The 16,248-nt window shown below is 40.4% G+C and overlaps 1 protein-coding gene across 10 annotated transcripts in view; it reads right to left on the minus strand.

The window, feature by feature from the left end:
• LOC133519756 (cAMP-specific 3',5'-cyclic phosphodiesterase) overlaps nucleotides 1-16,248 on the minus strand; it is a 588,515-nt gene that overhangs the window by 188,387 nt on the left and 383,880 nt on the right. Inside the window, exon 1 of one of the 10 annotated variants that reach the window (XM_061853846.1) lies at nucleotides 4,858-5,008. The exons of 8 other annotated variants lie outside the window; for them this stretch is intronic. The gene's annotated coding sequence lies outside the window, so the exon portion shown is untranslated. Of the gene's footprint in view, nucleotides 1-4,857; nucleotides 5,009-16,248 lie in introns of those variants that run through there. One more of the 10 variants, XM_061853845.1, reaches the window with a different exon arrangement.

Genomic DNA, 16,248 nt, shown 5'->3' on the forward strand with positions numbered 1-16,248 from the left:
TACTAGGTTTACACTGCTAAAACAAATTACTAATATACTCCTATTTGATGGTTGAATACCAAAAATCACTTGTCGCACCGGATTTGTAGTATTTACGGACCTAATTTGAAGTAACTCATGTCAACATTTCATTGCATTGGAACTTGCAATATCACAATGTCCAAGTTAATTTCTGAATAAGCTTATCTGACGAATAAAGTCATCTTTGGCGTTTCATAATCTTCAAAATATGCTTAACTGGTAAATAAAGTGCTAAGTTATGCAGGAAGTTTTATCTGGCAGTTAATTTATTTGTTAATTAGGTATCCAATACTTTACTTGGATATTATGAAATAGGCCCTTAGTTTATCTTAAAATGACTCTAAGTTTCTTATTTTGTAGCCCTGTAGATCCACTAGCACACGATTAAATGTTAAGGTGTGTCTTGGGCCTTGCTACATGTAAATAAAGATGGAAAACGTGTGCTATTTGTTTTTATGTTCGAAGGAGAAAAGTCTCAACATAAATTATTCGTGCTCAAGGTTACACATCCTTAGATTGTGTGACCACTAAAGTAAGGATAGCAAGATAGAGCAGGTCTGAACGTAAATGGATTCCCATATAAATATACATTTACAATACTTATTTAATAAAAAAAACAATGTCTAATGGAGTTCATTAAAACATATTTTTAATAACTAAACATTAGGTACGGTTCAACGGCTTTCTAGCCTAGTTGGTAGTGACCCTGCCTACGAAGCAAGAGGTCCCGGGTTCAAATCCAGGTAAGGGCATGTATTTGTGTGTTCATCACAGATATTTGTTCCTGAGTTATGGATATTTTCTATGTATTTATGTATATCTATGTATTATACATAGGTATATATCGTCGTCTAGTACCCATAACACAATCCTTATTGAGCTTACTGTAGGGCTAGGTCGATTTATATTTATTAGGTACCCATATTGTGATCTTTTATAGGGTAATTAAGAGTTCAGGGTTCACAACGCTGTCAATACCAAAAAAAGGCGGCCTGTGCCTGGCATTAAAACTTATTTATTATATATGGGCTGGATAATGGTAATTAAAGCACGTGTAGATAAAGTAAAATATTTCGGGTCCTGTTTCGGCATAATATTACAACTTTTATAATTTTCATCTCATCAAACTTTTGCGGCGCTAAGCAACGGCAGGCAATTAAAGTCTCTCGTTAGCCGTGGATCGAAATCATTTTCCAATTTTTACCTATCTAATCTTTGGAGTATTTGCGGTAATAAATTGCCTACAGCGCCTCGAGGCAGGCTGATACTGTCGTACGTGACTTTGAAAATATGTTTAGTCCACAGTCTAGTTACAGATAGATGATGCATGTATTCCTGTTTCGTGGCTGAATGCTTACTAGTCGTTCCATGAAGCAGTAAAAAAGACAAAGTTAGATTCAAGACTAGGACTGTACAGTAATAGTACATTACGATACAAGTGCGAAAAATAGGAAATTCGAAACGAGTGGCGATAAATTAAAACACGACCGAAGGGAGTGTTTTAAATCGACACGAGTTGCGAATTACCTATTCGCACATGTATCGTACAACGTTTTACAGTACATATGGCCCTTTAAATGTTCGACACAGTAACATAATATGCTACTTCTCGCACTAGTGCTATAAAGTAGCCCCATATGTACTGTAAAAATAGTTTCATGACTGTTTACACTGGTGTTTAGTTCTGTTGTGTTACCACGACCTACATCGAGATGTTTTAATAATATAGCTAAGATGTTCAAAACGCGAAAGTTGTAAATGTTACATTTTTATACCTGCAGTCATGAAACTGGTTTTTAACTGCAACTGGGTCCTGTTTTTTAATCTAACTTTGTCTTTTTTACTGTTTTATGGACCCGATAGATTTATGTTTGAATATAAGATTTAGCTTGGTGCGTAGCCAACATGCCTATCGTTTACGCTCCGTAGCGAACGAAACGCAACCGTCATTGTCACACTAATATCGAAAAGTGATAGAGAGAGATGACTACGCTACGCTACGGAGTGTTAACGATTGGTACTTGCTACGCGGGCTGGCCCTTCTTTAAACGCATTTTAATCAAATTTTTAAAAACTAAATGGTGTAGGGCCACTACCCAATTAACCTTATTTACAAGAATAAACTTACAACAAAGAGTTGATAGTTTAAGCAACTACATAGCGCTACCTCTGTTTGAACTCTATCTGCAACCATGTGGAATCCTAAAGGTTTGTAAGGCTCTACGCCAAGGATGGGTTTAGCGCGCTTAGCCAAAGGCAGACAATTCTTTCTGCTTACGCACGCTCAAATGTATTCTCGTCTCGACTCTCGTATTAAGCCCAAGGACAACGTAGACGGAACAAAATTGGTCGGAGCGATGAAACAAAACGTAAGGCACCACTCGCACACAGCAGAGAAATGCTCGTATTCATATTTTATTGACGCTACAAAGGAAATGAGTAGCCTAGCAGAAGGAAACTCATAAAGAGACCTATCAAGTTAAGATCTATATAAAATTAAGTACCACTTTGTGAGAAACCTCTCTCGCAAAAGGCTCGAGTTACTATATAATGTGTTAGTTAACGTACATATATGATGACGTGCGTCACTTACTGCGCTTCTTTTTACTTGAATCGTTAGAGATTGAGAGACTTGAATAAGTTGTAAGGCTGTTTATTGTTTATATATCGATTACGACACGGTGCTCCTAATATAGCCCCCTGGTCAAGACGACAGTCACAAGCACATCGACATGACATACATTAATTATAAGAATTTCGTTTGGTACTACCTATGTATGTATGATTGTATCTATTACTCGCGTCGAATCCCTATGACAGTTCATTTTTATATGGAGTAGCTGTCACGTAATACTCGTATATTTAAAAAAGCAATAAAAATATGGTAAAAACATATTTCTTCAATATTTTTTAAATTAAGTCCAACCAAAATAAGCTTAGAGGAACTGGTATAGGGGTAATTAAAAATCAACATTAAGGGGTAAAATCAACAATAAATTCCACTGTTTTTTTTTTTTAATGCAATACTTGATTTGTTGTAGCAATACAAGAATCGCTATATGTTTGGTAAAATTTGGACAAGGTTTTGAATTTGTAAAATGTAAAAAGTTTTCCTAAAAAAGTTTTGCTTCGAAGATAAAATTGGTCCCAAAAAATGGCATTATTTGTATTTTTAACAGCGATGGATTACATGCACACAATGACATTTCGACATTTTCAACGGCATTAGAGTAAATATTTATTGCATTTAACTCTGTTAAAATCTTGAATAAAGGTCATGTTCTTTTTAAATTTAATCTGACATAAATGTCTTAGTCCAAATTTCATTCCGCATACTTTAAAGTAAGGAAAAAAATGCAGACAAAGAATACGTTTATTGTTTGAAATTATAACTCTATGTCTATTGTTTATATTTTAGAAAAGCAGTTTGACAATTGAGAAAGAGGGTCCAGTACCGCTAGTGTAAATTTATTCGATAGCGTGACGTGACGTATGCGTGTGTTTAGTTTCATTTTGTATGGGATTTTGAGTTTCCAAAACGTCCCGCTTGGCGCGCTGTTTATAAATTTGGATCCATTATAATTTGGATCTTTATAAATCGAGAGTGAATAGACATCTTTTAGGTAAGCATGTTCCATCCTAGACTGCATCGGCACTTACCATCAGGTGAGATTGTGGTCAAATGCTTACCTTTTCCTAATAAAAAAAAAAATTGCTTGCCATGTACAACAGTATGGGTGGAATGGGTGGTACAATCATAGGTATCCGTATTCGCTAAATTATAAAAGTGCTATTCGTAAAACTTTTTTTCACTAGTTTTTATCATTGGACTACCAGTACGGTTTATTAACCTTTTAACCTCTTAGAATTTTTCATCGAGCGTGGTCGTGTCGCCGCCGGCACGAAGTTACACGAAGTTATGTCTTATTTATCAGACTGCGGCGAAATGAGCTGGATATTGTATGTGTTATATATCAGACTACGGCGGTCAAAAGGTTAAAGGGGACAAGGACGATATTTCACGGTTTCTATGTAGCATTCCTCATTTTAAGCCAGGGGGATAATAAGTATAAGCCGTTCCATAATAAACGAGGCACTTTCTTAAGAGCTTATTTACCAATGGAAATTATGGTTTTCCTTGTTGTATTTTAAATTAATTTATAAGGAACTGAAAGTAATAACATGCAAATAATTGTATGGTAATTGATACAAATAATTTGAACTCTTAATGATTTTATTGCATTTTTTTTTGTAATTGCTGCACTATTTTCACATACCCATTGTGAATCCATTTAGGCAGGTACTTATGTCACGTATATTTATTTTGGTTCAATGACCCTAACGGCTGACCAAGGAGTAAGGTTACCGAACCGAACTGTATACATTTTTGTTAATTATGTAGGTACACAATGTAGGCACACATGCATTCTAGACATAAAGATCAAGAGTACCTATTAGTTTGTCATGCTAACAGTAGTAAATATGTCTAGTTTTATAAAGTAGGTATACATGTGAAGTCATATTTGTAGTTTTAGGATTTCTTATTGAAAACCGCACGGAGCAGTATCGTATCGCTGCTATAAAAGTAATTGCAATAGCCGAGATAAGATTAATAATATAATTATAATATATGTTAATATTTATAACCGTTTCTGTAACAACAGCTAGTTAGTAGTTGTTTACCAACTTTAATTGCTAACAGCAGAGACTATATTTCAAAACAAAAGCGCTCATCTCATTCAAGTTAGTTAAAATTCATCATCAAGGCTTTTAAGTCAGCTTATAGAACATCCCACATTCATTTAGGTGTCTCAGGTACACAATATGTATACAAACTATCAACAAAACTGTAGTCAGGCGTCGACACTGAACTGTCAAGCGTCAAACGCTACGAGCATGTCGACACGGATGTTTTATACAATTATTGGTTTATGCATCGGATCTGAATCGGGAGATCGTGTTGATAATTTCGAGCAAAAGTCGCGCGAGGCACGGCGCGATCGCGGCAGGCACTGATGCCGCCCGGGTCCGACCAGTGACGTCAGAGAGCCCTGCCCCGCGCATGCGTACTCCTCTGGCATACTCCAAAACTCTCCACGAGGGCCCTCCATCTCGAGACCTCAACTTCGCTTTGGGACTTAATCGATTTTTAAGCTGCAGTTTGACGTTCAGGTGTGTTCGATGCAGATCGATCGGTATTCGTGCAATGATAGACAATTCCGTCGTATATGTACACGTGTCTGTAGGTGCGAAGAATGTAACAGAGCGTGAATGAAGTTCACGCGTTCAAGGACCTTGATTTTTCTACTTGATATCTAACACCGTAGATGTACATATGTCGGTGTATATTTACTTTAAAAGTAATGTTTTGAGATCCCACCGTAATGTGGGATACTTTAAGAGCATTTATAAATTAAATATGATTAGTTAGCATGAAGCAAAATAAGTATACACAATAAACTTACTGCTGTATGGCATATATGTCAGGACTATAGGACCAAACGGAATATTATTTAAGCGCTAACAATATAGGTACGTATTATAACCACGTAACTAAAATCATTATTCCGAGTTCTCATTTTCGTTGACCTATTTTTTTCTATAAAGGGGGTTACTACCTATAGTATACTTAGCATTATATATGAGAATATAACTTCACACACAACAGAGACGATAACGACTTGAAAGGGAGACAATATAACGTTTGTTATAGTGTCTCACAAACAGTTCTGTCACAAAGTTGCGAATTGGGCTCCCTGGCAACTATAATAACTACACACAGATCTACTTGAGAACAACAATGGCAATGGCGATATAATCCTCGAGCTGTAAATATAGCTATTAGTATTCAAAACTGGTATTAACTTTCACTTGGACATATTTGGCACTTACTGAAAAAAAAAAATTACGGCATCGCAAGTAGGCCAGGTAGGGGTTAAAGACCAAAAAAATGTTTACCTACTTATTATCCGTGAGAAAATCATTAGTTTAAGACCGTTCAGAAATAGTCGGACGGAAGGTTGGACAGCGGATGCATAGTAATAGGGTCTTGTAGGCACCGGATGCTTGGTAATAAGGTTCTGTAGGTACCGTAGTACCTTGACAAAGGCAAATTGTACCCTGGTTTAAAATTTAACCCTATAAGATATGTGTTGGAAACAATTTCCATTGTTTCAATATCGTGACGGCAGCGTTTGATACACCTCATTAGTTGCCTACTGAATATCTGTCATGTATGAAGCATCGTTGAAGGCATTATTTACGCGAGCTCGAACAAGTGTGCTGGAAGCTATTTTTTTCACCACGGCGCTGGTAAATAAGCCTCTCTTAAAGGTAAGTCGACACCATTGCCTGCACGTTGCCGACCGGTACGCATACGAAAAGTGTTGGCAGCTTAAGAAATAAATGCGAGTGTATCGTCTTTAACACAGTGCCTACTCGGAAGCACTATTTCGCTAGTAGTTTTTGAGCAAGCCAAGACAAAATGCTTTATTTGGTAAAATTGGGCAAAACGGGATAGAAATATGCTTTTATACCGGTACCTACTCAACTTTTCAGAGGGGCACTTTATTTATGTATTTATTGATTTAATTTTATTTAGTTTTTATTGCACAAAACATACACATCGTACAAAAGGCGAACTTAATGCCATAAGGTATTCACTACCACTCAACCTTTAGGCAAATCAGATACTTAAGTTTTAGGCGCTGCAAAAAAAATGGATAGTACTATTAGATACTTTTAAGGACCCGGTACATACGACCATAAATAACATACAGACATAAACATACACACCCATATCCTTTCATAATATTAATACACATACATATCTACATAATATATAAAATCAAATAAAATTTACAAAACAGAAATGCTAAGAATTATTAGTACCGCCAACAAAGTACTTATTTAGGGATTTTTTTAACAGCAAACCTGTTTTTATTGGAGTATAATTACCGATTAACGATTTTTCATTTCATTTTCATAATTAATTAGACGCAGACAATTCCTGGTAAAAAAACACTATAAAGTATCAAAATAATGGCAAATAGCTCCATCGCAGCATGGTGCCAGCGTAATGGCCACCGCTGATTTTCAGATATGAGTTCACAAGGATAAGCAGTTTTCTTTGTATGAGTACCCCGTCTGACCGGTACCTACTGCTTTGTCATGCTTCGAATTTAGTTCAGTTGTACCTAATAAAATTGAAAGTGTATTTAGAAATGCGAATTTCTTTAGTGTGTACGCTAACACCTTTCTTTGACCTTACGGCGTATTCAGAGGCAACATTATCATATTGCGGCGTGGATAATTAAATATTCTCGCACCCTCTAGTGCGACGGTTGTTTTGAAACGTGCGTCGTTTTAATTAGAAGGCCAATTCTCATCTACTTATAAGGCACACATCCACCAAATCACCATCTTAGCAGTAAGCCAGAGCTAGATCTATCACTTATCTCAGGCAGTAGGTAAAGAAGTCACGCAATGATATAGTATAGGTAGGTTAGCAAAGGAAAATGTAGCATAAGTATAGGTAGGGCGACTTCCACAAGCTTGTCACTTACCTGACAATTACATATTCGCTAACGTCTGCGTAACTTACTTTTTATACATCGTATATTTACATCGCGCTCGCAATATACTGCGAGTACCAGTGAGATGCGTATATTATGTTACGCACGCTAGCGAATATGTCATGTCAGTGACAAGTTTGTGTCAACCGTGGTTTAGGACTAAAATTAGTTTATGTATTATATTTTAACTAAATACTAATCAACTTCATACAGTCATAGTTCCTACCACCTGTCCCAGTTAAACAGTAGATCGGAGTATTTACACCTGCTCGTATTTACCGCTGCAGACCCTCGTACTTATTTTGACGGTCTAGGCTACCCTTTAAAAGAATTTCAGATTTGTGCCCAATGTTTGATTAAGGACACTTATGTCTCGGCTTCAGAATTCCTGGGCAGGAACAACATAGTTTTCTTTATTGAAAATATTTTGTAGGACGTGGACAATTACCCCTCAAATAGTAAATGTCACAATAGCAGGGATGGTTTTTGATCCAATTTACATACGTCATAGTTGAGATTTTAAATGAATTTGGAAATTTAAGTTTATTCTCGTACAATAGGTAATAAATTTCAAGCTCAAACTGAAATTTCAATGTCACGATGTTATGCGTGGTGGGGTTAAATGGTGAGTCAGCGTCCTTTTATTAATTAATTGAATAATTGTGAAAACGTAAGTACCGTCAGCACCAATAGTAGCATATGAAACAACCCGCCAAAAGTATCAGCTACCCTCGAATACCTAGATTTCCAAATATAAATATATCTCGAAAGTTCACATTCAAAAGCCTTTGAAACAATTTAATTGTTCTATATAAGTACATGGAGACGGTCCAATTAGAACTTCAGGATAGGTATATTTAATCCATATCGTATCTTTAGCAAATATTTGTCGTTTCATAAAGTTCTAATCGGCCTGTCAGACATATATTATTTTGTTAAGCTATCAGGCAATGTTACCTTACTTTTGATTTATTACTAATACGCTAATTCTGATGATGATTGCACCAGTACAGGTTGGTATTTCTTAATGCGGTGACGTAATGTGGCACTTTAAATCTTGCTGATTGCAAACAAATTGCAAACTGCACATAATATTTGAGCAAGTTAAGTGGTTGTTAAAAGCTTTCAAGGTAGTTCGGGGTCTACGGCGTATCTCGTAGCAAAGTGAGAATGAATCACCGCATCGCTACGAGTGGCCTACGTGCCCCTACGTGCCCCTACGTGCGTAGCCCGAAGCGAGGATTACTAACATAACATTGCATTGCGTAGCATATTCATTCAATGTTGGCAATTTTCATAACTAAGCGCTAGCTGGGATTTGTCGTCCTCGCGCTGGAGACAGATTCCGATTATAAAAGAGGATACCAACAGTTAATAACTATTAGGGCCCTCTCGCACCAATATATTTAAGTAAGCAAGCAAGACGTACAGTTGTACTTGCATATTTTAGAATCATAATTTGTAGTAACTGAATATGCCTCCTGGTGTTAATTTATGGGTGTACATTTGCAGTCTGCACTAGTTTCAGAGTGGCGTGGGGTATTTTAAGGTATATAAAATCTCTTAAAGCGCATTCGCGGTGCTTGAAACGGCGAAATTACCTCCTGGGTGTTCGTAAGAATTTTGAATTGTCGTGTTTGTAGTACTGATAATAAAATTCGTTCGTCTCTTAATTAACATTATAATTCGAATTATTTATAATAAGTACTTTATTTATCATTAATTAATTCACGTTCCATAAATTAATGCGTTGTAAAGCGTTTTGAATTTTAGAGCAATTAGCGCGTAGTATTTATCTCATATTTTGTCATATTTACACACTTAAATTGCATAATCCTCAAAACAAACAGGAGGAGGATTAGTAAAAACTCATATAAGTACTGCATGTGAGCTTTGAAGCTTTCCCGCCTGCCCTACGCTGCAACAGCGCCTCTAGTGGCAAATTCAGTCGCGGTAATTCCCATTTTTAACCGACTTCAAGATTTTAAAAGGAGGAGGTTATCAATTCGGTTGTATGTTTTTTTTTATTATTAAATTTATTAACCGACTTCAAGTTTTCAAAAGGAGGAGGTTATCAATTCGGTTGGTATGTTTTTTTTAATGTTTGTTACTTCATAACTCCGTCATTTCTGAACCGATTTTGAATTTTTTTTTGTGATTGAATCTATATATGTACAGATTGGTCCCGTTTTTGTCAAAACTCAGTTTTGATGATGGGATCCATGAGGAATTGAGGGAACTCTTCAAATGTGAAGAGCATATACCGGTTGTTTCCTGTAATACGAGCAAATAATTAAACTAGATATGGTACTCCTAAAACGATATAACTTTTGATTAACAACTTTTAAAAATTATGAAATCTTTAGATTTTAATTTTTTCATACAAATTTAATATTATTTTCAAATTACGCTGACATCAGTGTGTTTGACGTTGCTTGTCACGCTTTAAACATAACTAAATTCGCAATACAATGCGTCTTAGAATTAACTTCAATGTGTAATAAAAATCAAAACTTAAGTTTTTTTTCAAAGTTGTTGAACAAATGTTGGTCAGTTTAATTGATTGCTCCTGTTACAGGAAACACCCGATATAAAGTTGAGAAGTACCCTCAATTCATATAGTAATTTTTGTATTCCCAAAATCATATAGTGATTTTTGTATTTCCATCAACAAATCAAGCATTTACATTTAAAAAGTGACATTTGATGAAGTAGAACTGCTGATGATAACATGTATACGTTTGGTGATTTCTCCTCTTCGCTGTGTTTGTGAAGCAAATTAGATTTTACGAATAATTTTTTGTCAAGTTCGAGTTCTGACGATGGGGTCCATGAGAAATCGAGGGAAGTTTTCAAATGTTAAAGGCATATATGTAGTGATCTTAGTGTTTTCATCATCAAATCAAGCATTTACATTTGTAGAAGTGACATTTGATGAAGCGGAACTGCTGATGATGAACAGAATGGAACTCTTCAACGCCGCATACTTCACGTTTGGGGGGGGGGAGGGAGTAGGTACGCTCAGGTATGCGACGCTGGGCTATTGGCCAACACCTCAAGTCCATCATACACGTCCCCGTCGTCCCTGCATCTGCCGCCGCGGATCAGGGCCGAACCCACCCAGGGTTTCATTGGTGGGTGGGTCCCCCCCCCCCGGGCAATGCTAGTGGTCGGAATGGGCGTCGCTACATTTACCAACTTACCCCAGACCACTAGTAGCCAAGTATGAGGGCCTCGCCTGGTGTGGGCCACGCCAAATGATGTGGCATCCCCACCCGTCAGGTGTTCCTTTTCCCACCCCAGAAATCCAGTCATTAATCCCATGTTCCAAATTGTCATTTCCTGTCTGTTATTCCCGTCTCACCTTTCCTTCTCCTGGGGTTTGCAGTCCGGAGCCTGAATGTGCGGAATGATATTCCGCACATTTGGGACCCGGAATGCAAACCCTAATAGGTTTCCTTTTACACCACTCCTATTCCACTCCAAGAGGAGACAACCTCTACAAAAAACCCCAATCTAAGGTGGACCAATCGTGCCGAGAGATGCGTGGCTGAGGGGGAGCTCAGTCGCTAACGATGACCCTCGATACCGGGCAACCTCGAGGTGTATTTTTGCCTTGTTCCGGCAAGCGGGGCTCTGCTGGAAACTGACCACATTTTTCCCTAGCTTCTCGTGGGATTTGTATGGAGAACGCTAACAAAAAAACTGAAGGTACCCTGGAAGACCTATGCCAGGAACTAATGCCCCTGATGGTAGGTGCGGAAGACTCTGCCCAAACATCGGAGCAAGCCATGGAGGGAGTGGAGAGCGCCGACACGGTTGAAAGGAGCGATACTCATTGCCCAAACAACCCAACGGAGGCTCCCAACCCTGATACACGTAAGTCCGTCAAGAAATTGACGGGCTCTGCGAAGGGCCGCTATAAAGCTCTTAAAGGACTAGGAGTAGCACACGAGGAAGCGCTACAACTGTCCGCAAAGAGCTTTGCGGAACTTAAGAAATTGGGGTACAAGTTTGGGTCCACACATTCCAGACCCGAGCCTAAACCGGCCAAACGGCCGCGCTCGGAGGAAAAGTCACCGCAGGGTAACATTTGTAAGAACCCAAGGGTGAGTGTGACCCCCCCAACCCAACCCCAACCTTCACAACCTTACAACGAGGTCCTCAGCCAAGTCCGAGTCGGAATCAAGGATTCCAAGCCGATGAGTGTCGCGCAATTGGAGTCCCTCTGCAACACCATCTTGCAAAAGATTGCGACTCTGGAGATGGACGAGGGACCGAAGTTCAAAGGTTATTCTTACAAGCCAGGCTGGTTACTCATCACCTGTAGTGACCAAAGATCTAAAGCCTGGCTTGAACAAATAACACCTTCCCTAAAACCATGGCCGGAAGCCAACCTCGGGGTCATCCCTGAAAATGAGCTTCCCAAGCCGAACATAGGGATGGTGTTCATTCCAGAGATAGACGACTCTAAGGTAAAGCAGTCGCTATCTCTACTCTATGCACAGAACCAGGGGCTGTACACAGAGTACTGGAAGATTCTCCACACCAAAGTCGAGAAGAGTGGGGTTATGGTAACCCTATCTCTAGACGACTTGTCTGTGGAGAATCTACAGAAAAAGGGCCTAAAGGCAAACTTAGGTTTCCGGGAGGTCCAGTTTCGGCTAAAGGGCCACCCAAAGACCCAACAGTCCGAAACTCAACCTACCCAAGACCCACCACCGCAGTCTGCAAACCCTACCCCACCCAACACCTTATCCCAAAAGCCTGCCCGAAAGGTGCCTTCTGGTCCAAAACGGGCGGCTCCTTCAACCTCCAATCCCATCCCAGGACCATCGGGCATGCAGCGGTTTCTCGCCAACCGGGGAGGCTTCAGGGGCAACAACCGCCCAAGGGGTAATGGGGACCGAAGACGGCACCAAGGGCACACCAGTGCCCAGCGCAGTGCCAAGTAGTAACGACGCTTTAGAGGGTAGGGGGGTGAGGTTCCTACAGGCCAATCTACATCACGCCATAGCGGCCACAGCGGTCGTGGAAAGACTTTTTGGCGAAAATGGCCTGGACATCGCCCTCATACAAGAACCATGGATCAACACTAAGTCCATGGCATCAGGACTGAACAGAGCAGGAAAGGTACTGATCTACGAAAAAGGTGCTAAACCGAGAGCCTGCATCGTATTTAACAAAAATATTAACTTCTTGCCTGTTACAGAACTATGCAGTGAAGACCAAGTAGCTGCCTACGTCGATCTCAAAGGGAGAGGAGCACTCAAGGTAATAGTCTGCTCCGCCTACCTGCCCGGAGAGAAGCAAGATCCCACAGAAGAACTGACTAAAGTGCTTGAGTACGCTCAAGCACAAAAGGCGGAACTTATTGTGGGATGTGACGCCAACGCCCACCACACCATCTGGGGGAGCACTGGAATCAACAAAAGGGGTGAGTTACTATCCCAATTTATCTTTACTAATTGTCTGCACTTGTTGAATAAGGGTAATATGCCCACCTTCGTAACTAGAGCTAGGCAAGAAGTACTAGATATAACCTTCGCTACTGAAAAGGCGGCAAGCTGCCTAGCCGACTGGCGTGTCAGCAGCGAAAACTCAATGTCGGAACACAAACATATTTTGTTCAGTGTTAAAGGCTCTCTAGATAGGGAACCACTTACGCGTAGAAATCCAAAAGAAACGTCATGGGAAGCCTATAAGGCTGACCTCGAAAAACGTCTAAAGGATGTCCCAAAATATGTCAAAACACCAGACTCTCTTAACATGGCAGTTAACCTAATATCTGAAGGCATAAGTAGGGCCTACGAACAAAGCTGTCCGCTGAAAGAGTCAAAAACTACTAACACAACGACGTGGTGGAATAAAAGGCTAGAAAACCTCCGTAGGTCTACACGTCGCATATTCAATCACTCAACCACACCGAATGAGTGGGAAAGGTATGGTAGAGCGTTGACTGAATATAATAAACAAATCAGGAAGGCAAAAAGAAGGTCATGGAGAAGGTTCTGTGAAGAGATTGCCCAAACTCATAAAGGAGCGAGAATTCACAAAATACTCTCCAAGACATCAACCAACTATCTCGGTCTCCTGAAAAGACCAGATGGCACATTTACGAACACAGAAGAGGAAACTCTTGACTTGCTCAGAGGCACACACTTCCCCGGTTCGTATACAACCAGTAACATACAACTTTGCGCCCAAAGGAATCCTCAAATCCACAGGGCACGCAATATCGACTGGAATTTGGCAACCAACATCTTTAGACCAAACAAAATTAAATGGGCTTTAAAAAAATTTCAACCATTTAAATCAGCGGGAGAAGATGGAGTGTTTCCGGCGCTTCTTCAGCAAGGACAGGATCTCCTCCTCCCGCATCTGGCCAGAATATTCCGAGCAAGTTTCGCGTGGGGAATTATACCAGATAAATGGACTCGGGTCAAGGTACGATTTATACCAAAAGCAGGGAAGAAGGACTACTCACAGCCTAAATCCTTCAGACCTATTAGTCTAACATCGTTTCTACTCAAAACGATGGAAAGAATCATCGATCAGCACATTAGAGCCCAATACCTGGTGGAAAGACCACTAAGTGTAAACCAGCATGCTTACCAAAAGGGAAAATCTACGGAGACTGCCCTACTTGACCTGGTTGACAAGGTGCAGAAAACCCTAGAGGACAAGCAAACCGCTCTATGTGCGTTTCTTGATGTAGAGGGTGCTTTCGACAATACACCCACAGAGACCATACTTAATGGTATGAAATCAAAGGGTGTTGACGAAACCACCACCAGATGGGTACATAGCATGCTCTCGAACAGAGCAGCCACTCTGACCCTCAATACTATAGAGCATGAATTTTATACCACAAAAGGGTGCCCACAAGGAGGCGTTCTTTCCCCTCTATTATGGACCCTGGCAGTGGACCAACTTCTTGCAATTATGTCAGGCCAAGACTATGACACACAAGGATATGCCGACGACCTTGTAGTCATCATCAAAGGCCCTTGCCTCCACACGATATCAAACCTAATGCAAGGAGCTCTAAACACAATATTCAAATGGTGTAGAGAAAATGACTTGTCCATTAATCCGAGCAAGACGGTAATAGTACCATTCACAAGGAAACGAAAGCTCGAAAAGCTCACAGAACCAAGACTTAATGGACAAACAATACCATTCTCAGACGAGGTCAAGTACCTAGGGGTCACTTTCGACCAAAAGTTAACTTGGAACCCTCACCTAAGAAATATTATACAAAAAGCGAAAATGGCCATGTGGTCATGCTGTCGAATGGCAGGAGCAAGATGGGGCATAAGACCCAAAATTGCTATGTGGTTATACACAGCGGTTGTGAGGCCCATAATTACCTACGCCTCCGCAGTCTGGTGTAACAAAACCAACCAAAAGACGGCAATAGAAACTCTAAACAGCCTGCAGCGCACGGCTTGTTTAACAGCAACAGGCGCCTTCTCCTCGACACCGGGAGCGGCCCTAGACGCACTGCTGGATATTATACCACTCCACTTGCAGGTGCAAAAGGAGGCTAAGCAGTGCGTCTACAGAATATGCACGCTAAACAGGCCAAAATGGCGCTCTCAAGCATTAACCAAACTAAAGGCCTGGGTTTTTGCAAATAGAACCCTTAGCATGCCCACCGATGACACGCACACTGAATGTCAATTTACTAAACTGTACACAGTAGAAATACCTCCTAGAGACAAATGGACCAACAACCAAATGTACGTCGAAGAGGGAAGCCATATTTGGTACACGGATGGTTCCAAGAAAGGCATTGATGTAGGATGTGGGATCTATGGTGAGAGACCTAAGCTCAGAGCCAGCGTCAGCATGGGCACACAGGCCTCAATCTTCCAGGCTGAAGTCTACGCCATCAACAAATGTGCGGAGATTAACCTGGATAAAAACCTACGACACCAACATATCTACATCAACTCAGACAGCCAGGCTGCTCTGCTGGCACTAGAATCCCTTGAGTCAAACTCAAAACTAGTCCAGAACTGTAAAACAAACCTCAATGCACTGGCAAACTCCAACAAAGTCACACTTAGATGGGTACCAGGGCACTCCGACATTAACGGAAACGAAGAAGCGGATGAACTTGCTAGAAAGGGCGCAGACACACCCCTAGTCGGCCCAGAACCGTTCTGTGGAATCACAAAACGGGATGCATATTCACTGCTCAGCAATTTAGAAAAAATAAGGGCAAACGATTGGTGGAAGTTCGTAAAAGGACAAGAACACTCGAAAGCTCTAATCAAAGGGTTCAACAGCAAAACTGCTAGGGAGCTTCTAGGGCTCAAAAGATACAAAGCCTGCGCGGTGACCAGAATTTTGACTGGACACTGTAAATTGAACAAACACATGTTTAAAATCGGAAAGAAACAAGACGCGACATGCAGGTTCTGCCATGAGTCAGAGGAGACTGCAATGCACATTCTCTGCTCCTGTGGACCACTAATGTCAAAAAGAAGTACCCACCTAGGGCGGCACGTATTGCAACCCTATGAGGTACAGAACATTACGGCCCAAAGAATCTGGAATTTCCTGGATTCAACGGGCATCAGTAATGAACTTTAAAGGGCTGTCACAATAGACCAATGCCTGGTCGACGTGACATTCAAAGGCC

Source organism: Cydia pomonella, chromosome 7 (assembly GCF_033807575.1).
Source record: "Cydia pomonella isolate Wapato2018A chromosome 7, ilCydPomo1, whole genome shotgun sequence".
In the NCBI taxonomy this organism is placed as follows: domain Eukaryota; kingdom Metazoa; phylum Arthropoda; class Insecta; order Lepidoptera; family Tortricidae; genus Cydia; species Cydia pomonella.